General features: G+C 49.0%; 1 protein-coding gene across 2 annotated transcripts in view; it reads left to right on the top strand.

Annotated features, from left to right (window-relative positions):
• ldah (lipid droplet associated hydrolase) overlaps nucleotides 1-9,446 on the top strand; it is a 110,867-nt gene that overhangs the window by 27,002 nt on the left and 74,419 nt on the right. The window lies entirely within an intron of this gene.

Here is a 9,446-nt window from a genome sequence, read left to right as displayed (position 1 = left end):
ACTGTGTGGGACTGCTCCAAAGATTGTAGCAGGTGTAGTTCAGCTAGTTCCCCAGTGAAGCACAGAGAGGTGAGGTAAATTGAAGGGCTCATAGCTGGTTGCCGTGACAGCAAGGCAACCCTCAGACTCGAGAGGAAAAGGTTGACCTTAGCTAGGGGCCATTTTTGCCTTTGACTGACTGGTAACATGCTTGTTTTTGGAATCCTTGGGCGAGGGAGAGGCCCTAGCTGAAATCTCACCTCAGACCTTGCGTGAATATCCACCTCGATACACCCAGAGCTGGGAAAGGACCCCAGTATCAAATGGAGGCTGTGCTGAGAGGGGGTCGATCTTGCGGTCAGGCGTCTCAGTCCGGCGCTCTCGAACCCGTTTCCTGTGTCTGAGCGCTGTGGGGCGGGGTGTATCTGTTACCGTATGTTTCCTTTTTAATGCTAATCGTATTTCACACGCCAGGGCCTAGGAGGACCGTGCATACCGAGGTGCTGACAGGAGTGCGCCCTGAAGGAGCCCGACTGCTGGGAGAGAACACCCGTTACCGGGGATTAATGACGGGAAATAGGCCTCAATACCTCAATACCGTATGCTTGTATTGATATCTTTAACTTCATATATTTATATGTCTGCACACACGTATAGGCACTCTATAGTGGCTGATTGATGCCCGTATTAACAGAACAGAATGTGTTTATACGACCACTTTATTAGGTATTTATTAGACTTTTACTTTTATACTTCTGCTGCTGTAGCCTATCCACTTAGAGTTATGATGCGTTGTGTGTTCAGAGATGCTCTTCAGCGTACCACTGTTGTAATGTGTGGTTAATTGCGTTACTGTCACCTTCCTGTCAGCTTTGACCAGTCTGGCCATTCTCCTCTGACCTCTCTCATTAGCAAGGTGTTTCTGTCTGCAGAACTGCTGCTCACTGGATTTTTTTTTTCTGTTGTGCGTGAAAATCCCCCCTGGTTTTTGAGATACTCAAACCACCCTGTCTGGCATCAACAGTCATTCCATGGTCAAAGTCACTTAGATTACATTTCTTTCCAATAAAAAGTCCTACAAATGCATTTAATCAGTTTGGGAGGCTGGGGGCTGGGGGTTAGGGGTAAGGAGGAAAACAGGATCAGGCCCGTTCGGACCAGACCCAACACCAGTAACATGTTCCCATCCCCTGTCATAAGGACAGAACTGGTCATAATATCCCACCGCCCCTGCAGTGACTGTGCTGTCATGAAGGTCAACTGCCCCTCAGCTTCTGTCACATGGTGTATTATATCATCGTGATAAGGGGGATGCTTTCTTTTCAATTTCGTGTTCAAACACCAGGGATATTAGAGTGGTCCACGGCCATTGGGCTACATGCCTGCTTATGTGTTTTTTTTTTTGTTTTGCACACACACACACACACACACACTCACACACACACACACACACACTCACACACATACTCACACACACACACTCACACACACACACACACACACACACACTCACACTCACACACACACACTCACACACACTCACACACACACACTCACACACACACACACACACACACACACACACACTCACACACACACACACACACACTCACACACACACACTCACACACACACACACACACACTCACACATACACACACACACACTCACACTCACACATACACACACACACACTCACACATACATATATACACACACAAACATGTAGACGCACCAACAGAGGCCACACACGTGTACACAAAAACAATCTAGCATATCCACAAAAGTGCATGCACACACACACACAGTCACACACACACTCTCTCACTCACCACACCACGCACACACACATAGTCACACACACACTCACTCACCACACCACACACACACACACACACACACACACATACGCACGCACACACACACACCCACCCAGTCACACACGCACGCACACACACACACACACACACGCACACACACACACACACCCACCCAGTCACACACACACGCACGCACACACACACGCACACACACACACTCACCACACCACACACACGCACACACACACAGTCACACACACACTCACTCACCACACACCACACACACACACACACACACACACACACACACACATACGCACGCACACACACACACACACGCGCACACACACACACACACTCATCACCCCACACACACACATACTCACAAAGGAGTTGTGTAAGACTCTCAGCTGTGTTCGGCCCTTGATTAATGACTCAGGATATTGAATGAAAATATTAAAATGCATGTGGGTCTCAGGGGGAGTGTTCTGAGATTAGCCCCGCGTTGAGCAGGGAATCAACGCTCCAGCTTCGTGTGTTTCTGTCTTTTCATCCACATACTCAGTCCCATGTCCAGTGGTCCTGGTTCTGGATCCTTTAAAGCTTGTATCCTTTAAATCTGGATCATTTAAAGCTTTTATGTAGAGAGACACCAGAAGTGTGTCAGGGGGCTGCCGAGCATAATTAGGCTTGCACAGGAATGTCCATTTTTGAAATTGTTTTATTGAAATAGTTTGTAATGAATTCCATCTTCTGTTTTTCACCGTTGCAGTTTTTCCCTTGCTCGGAACAACCCCTACCCCCAACTTCTCGGTCTGCATACGGTTCTGACACTCAAAGCAACGGTGAACACTGGTCACTGTTCAAGGGTGTCAAGTCCTTGTGGAAGCCATTTTAACCCTCTGTTCAGTTTTAACCTCTGAGATGACTGGAAGGAGGTGTGCGGATGGAACAGACCCTCCTGTTCAGAAATACACGGATAATGCCTTGTGCATTTAATAGTGTATTCTTCCTGCACTTAGTTGAACTGGTGATATGAGGTGAGAGTCAGTTCAAAAGTGAACATTGAAAAGGAGATGAAACGATAAAACAAGGTATATTGTATACACAATTAGTATATGATAAATGCATCCTTGCCTTACCTTATTTAGTATTGCCCCTGCACACCCATGACGGACGGACCCTAGTCGGAATAACATTGTCTGGTGAGCATGTGTGAAATGTGCTGATTTTGGGGGGGTTTTGAGTAGCTCAGAGCAGGGGTTTAGGATAGGGTCCAGCCTACTGTGGTCATCAGTAACCGGGCTAAAGTATGTCTCTTTCCTGTTCGGGATGTCTGTTAATTACAGCAGTGAGAGACGGAGAGCTAACGACGGGCGTGATCCCCTCTTAACCGCGCTGCCATTCGACTGCAGTTCCTGCTGTGCTTGGCCTCTGCCTGAGCCCGTGTGTAATTGAACGTGGCTTTAAACCGCCTGGATTTTCAGTGTTGGATGAAATCTGGGGTTTCCCCCGCTCTCCTGTTCGCACGCCACGGTTTTTCGGTTATTAACGTCGCCGTTTAAACCGTCAAGCGTCAAAATCCATTAAACGGAATAAGTGGAAACCAAATGTTTTAATAGCTGCCATCAAATAGGAACCCACTTTCCCCCCCTCACTATTAGTTTTAAGGAGAATTTTCAAATTGCCCTAACTAATCTCCCAGCAGCCTTTAAATGTGGAATATTACAGCGTGCTGATTGGCCGGGTGTTGTTTTAGCCCCTTGTCTGTTAATAAGAGGAGGCTTTACGTGCCCCTCTGGAGTATTGGTGCTGGGCTCCAACGCACCTGCAGCTCTGTCTCTCTTTCGCTCTCTCTTTCTCCCTTCCTCTCTCTCTCTCTCTCCCCCTCTATGTGCCTCTCTATACCTCTCTCTCTTTCTGTGCCTCTCTGTCTTTCTGCGCCTCCCTCTCTCCTCTCTGCGCCTCTCTCTCCCTCTGTCTCCCTCTCCCTCTCTCCCTCTCTCTCCCTTTTCTTCTCTCCGTCTCTCCCCCTCTCTCTCTCTCTCTCTCTCCCTGTGTCTCTGTCTCTCCCTCCCTCTCTCCCTCTATCTCTCACCCTCTCTCCTCTCTGTACCTCTCTCCTCTCTCTCCCTCCTTCCCTCTCTCTCCCCTCCCCTCCCTCACCTTCTTTGTCTCTCTTTTTCTCACTCCCTCTCTCTATCCTCTGTGCCTCTCTCTCAGCCCTGTGTGCTTCTCTCTCTTTTGCTCTTTTTTCCATCTCTTTCTGTAAGAGGGAAAATTACGCTGTTGGGATTTGCCACAGAAGGCCCGGTTAGTCAGTGCTCACGGAAGGTTCCAGGACAGAACCAGCTCCACAGAGCTATTAACCATTTTTAATCTGCGACATGTCCTGTTTTTTCCTGCACTTTTTTTCTCTCTCCATCTCTTTCCCTCTCTCTCTTTCTCTTTCTCTTTCTCTCTTTCTCTCCTCTCTGTGCCTCTCTCGATCTCTCCCTCTCCCTCTCCCTCTCCCTCTCTCTCTCTCTCTCTCTCTCTCTCTCTCTCTCTCTCTCTCTCTCTCTCTCCCCCCCCCTCTCTCTCAATTCAATTCAATTCAATTCAATTCACTGTGCTTTATTTGCATGACAAAATTTGCATTTGTATTGCGGAAGCATGGCAAGTAACATGTGAAACAATGTTGCGGAGTTTCTCTCTCTGCACACTGTCCCTCACTCTTTCTTCACTTGAGCGTACGCGCACACACACACACACACACCCACACACTTTCTCTCTCACACACACACACACACACACACAGACACACACACACACACATTCAATCACTTCCTCCCAAGGGCACACTCACACAGAAACTCTTTCTCATTTACCGTACACACAAGCATAAAATACGGTCATTGCAGACATAATTCATCCACCTACTAAAATATGCTGGTGCACACACACATGCATTCTGTTGTGTATGTACTCAGGCGCACACACACACTTGGATGCATACTGTATATGCGCACGCATATGCATACATTACAGACATGCACGCTTACACACTTGCAGACATGTATACACACAGGGAACTGATTGTTGAAGACACGGATAACCATGCATGCCTACCACAGTTACACTCTTTCTCTCACTCACATACACACAAATAGCCTCTCTCATACAAATTCATACATTCTCTATCTCACACACAGACATGTTCTTTCTCTCAGAGAACTGCACACACCTACGCATGCATTCTCTGTTTTCTCAAGCACTCACACACACACACACACACACACACACACACACACACATGCACATGCACAAACATTCTTTCGCATACATGCAAGCGCACATACTGACACATGCAGACACACACACACACACAAGCCTCAACTCCTGGGATCCTGTGTTGTTATTGTTGCTCCAGAACGGCCGTTCTGGCTGACCACACACACACACACACACACACGCACGCAGACACTCTCCCCATTGTTCTCTCCCAGCTGTGTGTACAAGAGCCTCAAACTTATCTCTCTGGGCCCTCCGCAAAATAAACTGCCCCCTTCGCTGCCCCCGTCTGTCCCACTCACCTGCAGGATAAACTCCCTCCTTTGTCCCCAGAGGACATTAGGCACGGGCGGAGTGCGTGAGCTCAGAGAAACCTGAAGAGCCCTCTGAAGAGATCACTCTGTCTCTGCCCATTGTGATCGAGACCCCATGATCCCCTGTGATACCTTACAGCAGGGCTGCCCAACCCTGTTACTGGAGATTTACCATCCTGTGGGTTTTCACTCCAACCCTGACAAAGCCACACCTCATTCAGCAGCAAGAGCAGGGCTGCCCCGACCCTGTTCCCGGAGATCTACCATCCTGTAGGTTTTCACTTCAACCCTAACAAAGCACACCTCATTCAGCAGCTGAAGATCTTGTTGAATGGCCAATTAGAGGGGCAGCCTGTAGCCTGGTGGCTGAGCTACTGTACATAACTGGGGCCCAGGAGATGGTTCAAGTCCTGGTGTAGCCAAGATAAGATCCACACCGCTGTTGGGCCCTTAAGCCCGCATTGCTCCTGGGAGAATTGTCCTCTGCCTAGTCGAATGAACTGTAAGTCACTTAGATAAAAGCGTCAGCTACATAACAAATTATTATTCTTTTATTATAATTAGTAGAATCAGGGGTGCTAGAATGGAGTTGAAATGAAATCCTACAGGACAGGACAGTAGATCTCCAGGAACAGGATTCAGCAGCCCTGCCTTATAGCCATATGGCTGCATAGTCTGTGCTGGGAAAGGCTGCCTTTAACATGGTAGGCGGGGGGATGGTTTACGAAACGGGGAAACGGATCTCGCAGTTTGTCGGACGACGGAGCTCAGAGCGAGTAAGTGTGTTTGTTTAAAGTCACTTAAAGCGTTTCCTGCTGAAGTCAGTCCTTTCAGACCATTGTGTGACTGAAGGGCCCAGTTACAGGGGTGGGGAGGAGGGTCGAGTGGGCTGGGGTGGGGTGCGTTTGGGGGCAAGCTTGGCATTGTTTGCATACAGTGACTGACCGGGATGTTTGTTTTGTGATTTCTGTGACACGATGAAAGATGCGCTAATGCTACGCGTGTTCTCTTTGCCCTTCTTCACCCTCTCTAATGACACCCAATGCTAACCTTTTCCAGGTACTCAATTGAGCTGAACTGAATATTGCTTACTGTGTGTTATTTTGTGTTCACCTCTCAGTCTGAATTTTTTGCCTTAATTTCTAAATACACCCATAGACTTATTAAGTCTTCTGCTGCTGTAGCCTATCCACTTAGAGGTTTCACGCGTTGTGTGTTCAGAGATGGTCTTCTGCATGCCACTGTTGTTATTCATGGTTATTTGCATTACTGTCACCTTCCTGTCAGCTTTGACCAGTCCTCAGTCTCCTATAACCTCTCTCATTAACAAGGCATTTCTGCACACTGGATGATTTAGTCACTTAGATCACATTTCTTCCCCATTCTGTTGGTTGATGTGAACATTAACTGAAGCTGCTGACCCGTATCTACATAATTGTATGCATTACATTACATTACATTACATTACATTACATTGTTGGCATTTGGCTGACGCTCTTATCCAGAGTGACGTACAGTTGATTAGACTAAGCAGGAGACAATCCTCCCCTGGAGCAATGCAGGGTTAAGGGCCTTGCTCAAGGGCCCAACGGCTGTGCAGATCTTATTGTGGCTACACCGGGATTAGAACCACCAACCTTGCGTGTCCCAGTCATTTACCCTAACCACTACGCTACAGGCCGCCCTGATGCATTGCACTGCTGCCACACAATTGGCTGATTAGATCATTTGAAATGAGAGGATTATGGGTTTAAGTGTCCAGGAGCAACGTGAATTTCAAGTTTAAATGTGGGGTCGGTTTGTTGAGGGGAAACTGCTGTATCGTTGCCGGGCAACGCAGGTTTCAGCGTTCCAGGGCGGCGGTCCCTCTCTCAGGTACATGGCGCTGCCGTCACGGAATTCTCTCCCGGGAAGGGCGGAACGGCATTCCCAACAGGAGTCTCGGAGAGCAGGGACGAGCCGTACGCCCCTTTCCGGAAGTTTCCCCGCTCCCAAACTCCCTGTAAATCCGGCTCTGTGAAGTGAAACTTACACTGACCCCGAAACAACCAAAGGAACACGTTTCAGAATAAAATCTGAAAAATAACGGGAGTCCCGTAAAAAATCCCCCCGTTTGTCGCTCATTAAACACTTTTACACGACCCACGCCTTTTTCGGCATCGCCTCTCGGGTGTTTCTGTTCCTTAGAAAACTGGTTCCTGCATGCGGTACTAACCCTGGGATCGTGTTTGTTGCTTTAGCCAAAGGACTAGGGCAGAAGGTGTTCACACGATTAAAGCTGTGCACCTGCTGGGCACTCATGCTTGTCCTTGTGTAACAGACTCCGCACACGTAATGGGTTCCTCGTGAGCGTTCCACATTTTAATCGCCCTTCCTGTTCTAGAAATCGATGCAATTTGCTCGCCTCGTGCCCAGGCCTTGTGGTTTTCGTGAACGGGGTGGAAATTGGGTTTTCTTTCCTGCGCGGAACATGAACACGTATTTTCCTGCGGAGAAATTTTCCCGCGTGAAATCTGGTGGAGCGAGACCGATTAAAAACAAGGTGCCCTTGGCCCGGCCGTCGGAATGGGACCGCTTTGGGAACGCTTTGGGAACGCTACGGAATGGCGCCATAGGATGTTAGCACAGTTCTCCGTTTGTGTTTGCATGAAATGTAAAAAAAACAAAAACGTCCAGTTCGTCCAGTTTCCGACCCATTATGACGAGAATCGTCAAAAGGCTTTTGTATTGATTGAAGTCAAAGCAGATGTTTCCATTTTTGAACGTTTAAATTATTTTCTCCGGTCGTCAGCCGTATAGAAATTGACTGAACGGGAGGAGGAGGGGGCGAGGAGGTGCGGGGGCGAGCCCTAAAAACCCAATATTCACGGTTCTCCTCCTCACGAGTCAGGGGGGACGGCAGCTGGACCCGGCCCTGCCCCGGTCGCACACAAACCCGTTGCTCCATCCTTTCCGGAACATTCCCCGAGACAAGTGCTCCAGCACGCATACGGTAGACCCTGAACATAACACTCAATAACATTGAGTGTTAATAACACCGTCTGTCACTCTTATCGGAACTACTTTAGCTAAGGCCGCGGACAGCTTGTTGGTGCTCCCCTAGCCCCCGCCGCCCCCGTTCTCCAGGCAGATGATACGAGACGCTTTTCATGTGCTGCTGCTGCTCCTCCCGCTCTCTTTTCCCGCTGAAGCGGCGGAGGTCCTGTTTTTCCGAAGGAGGCAGCGTTTGCGTCGGTGTTCCGCGCGGTCTCTCATCCCGAGACCACCCCTGTAATTGCCCTTGGCAGCGGCTCAACATAAACTCCGTGTGGCTGTCCGTCCCCGGAGTACAGCGGAAGATGACACAGCACTGCTCTCGGACCAGGAAACAGAAAGGTGGAATGTTAGGCAGCTGGTGTGTGTGTAGGGGGCGGGGGGAGGGGGGTGTTTGGGAATTCTGGGGGAGACATGCCTCCCTCCCTTCCGTGACCCCCGGGCCATGACGTCATGACGTTCCGACCTGGCTTCTGCCCGTCCTGACCCATCTTCAACCCAAACCCCCTCGCCTTTCCTACTCAGCACATCTGTGTGTGTGTGTGTGTGTGTGTTTAACAGTGTGTGTGTCTCTAACTGTTAGGGAATGCGGCTGTTCGAATCCCTGAAGTAGGCGAAACTGACACGAATCATTGGCCATGGTCGCAATGGGTGGGATAGGCCAGCTTCGCAAACACGGGGAAAAGGGGTGGAGCTCCAGTCACTCAACCAATCACAAATCGAGACGGGAATTCTGGGTATCTTGTCGGGCAGGGGTCGGCAGTTCCCTTCCAGCAGGGTCGGTGTGTGTGTAGGTTTACGTAGTCACCCGTTACACTGGACAAATGAGCTAATTAGCTAAATAAACTTTGCCAGTTTAACTGCCTGACCACAACGAGATGAGCTTTCTTCAGCTGTACATTCATGGTCTTCCAAGAAATGTGGCTAAAATATTGATTACAAAATGCTTGGGGTAATTAAATAATTAAGAGCAGAAGCTGGCGTGAAATCAGGAAATGCGGCCCTCCTTGGATGTCTCTGGTGTAGG

This window comes from Conger conger, chromosome 1 (assembly GCF_963514075.1).
Source record: "Conger conger chromosome 1, fConCon1.1, whole genome shotgun sequence".
Classification (NCBI taxonomy): Eukaryota; Metazoa; Chordata; class Actinopteri; order Anguilliformes; family Congridae; genus Conger; species Conger conger.
This window is presented reverse-complemented; position numbering and strand designations above follow the sequence as displayed.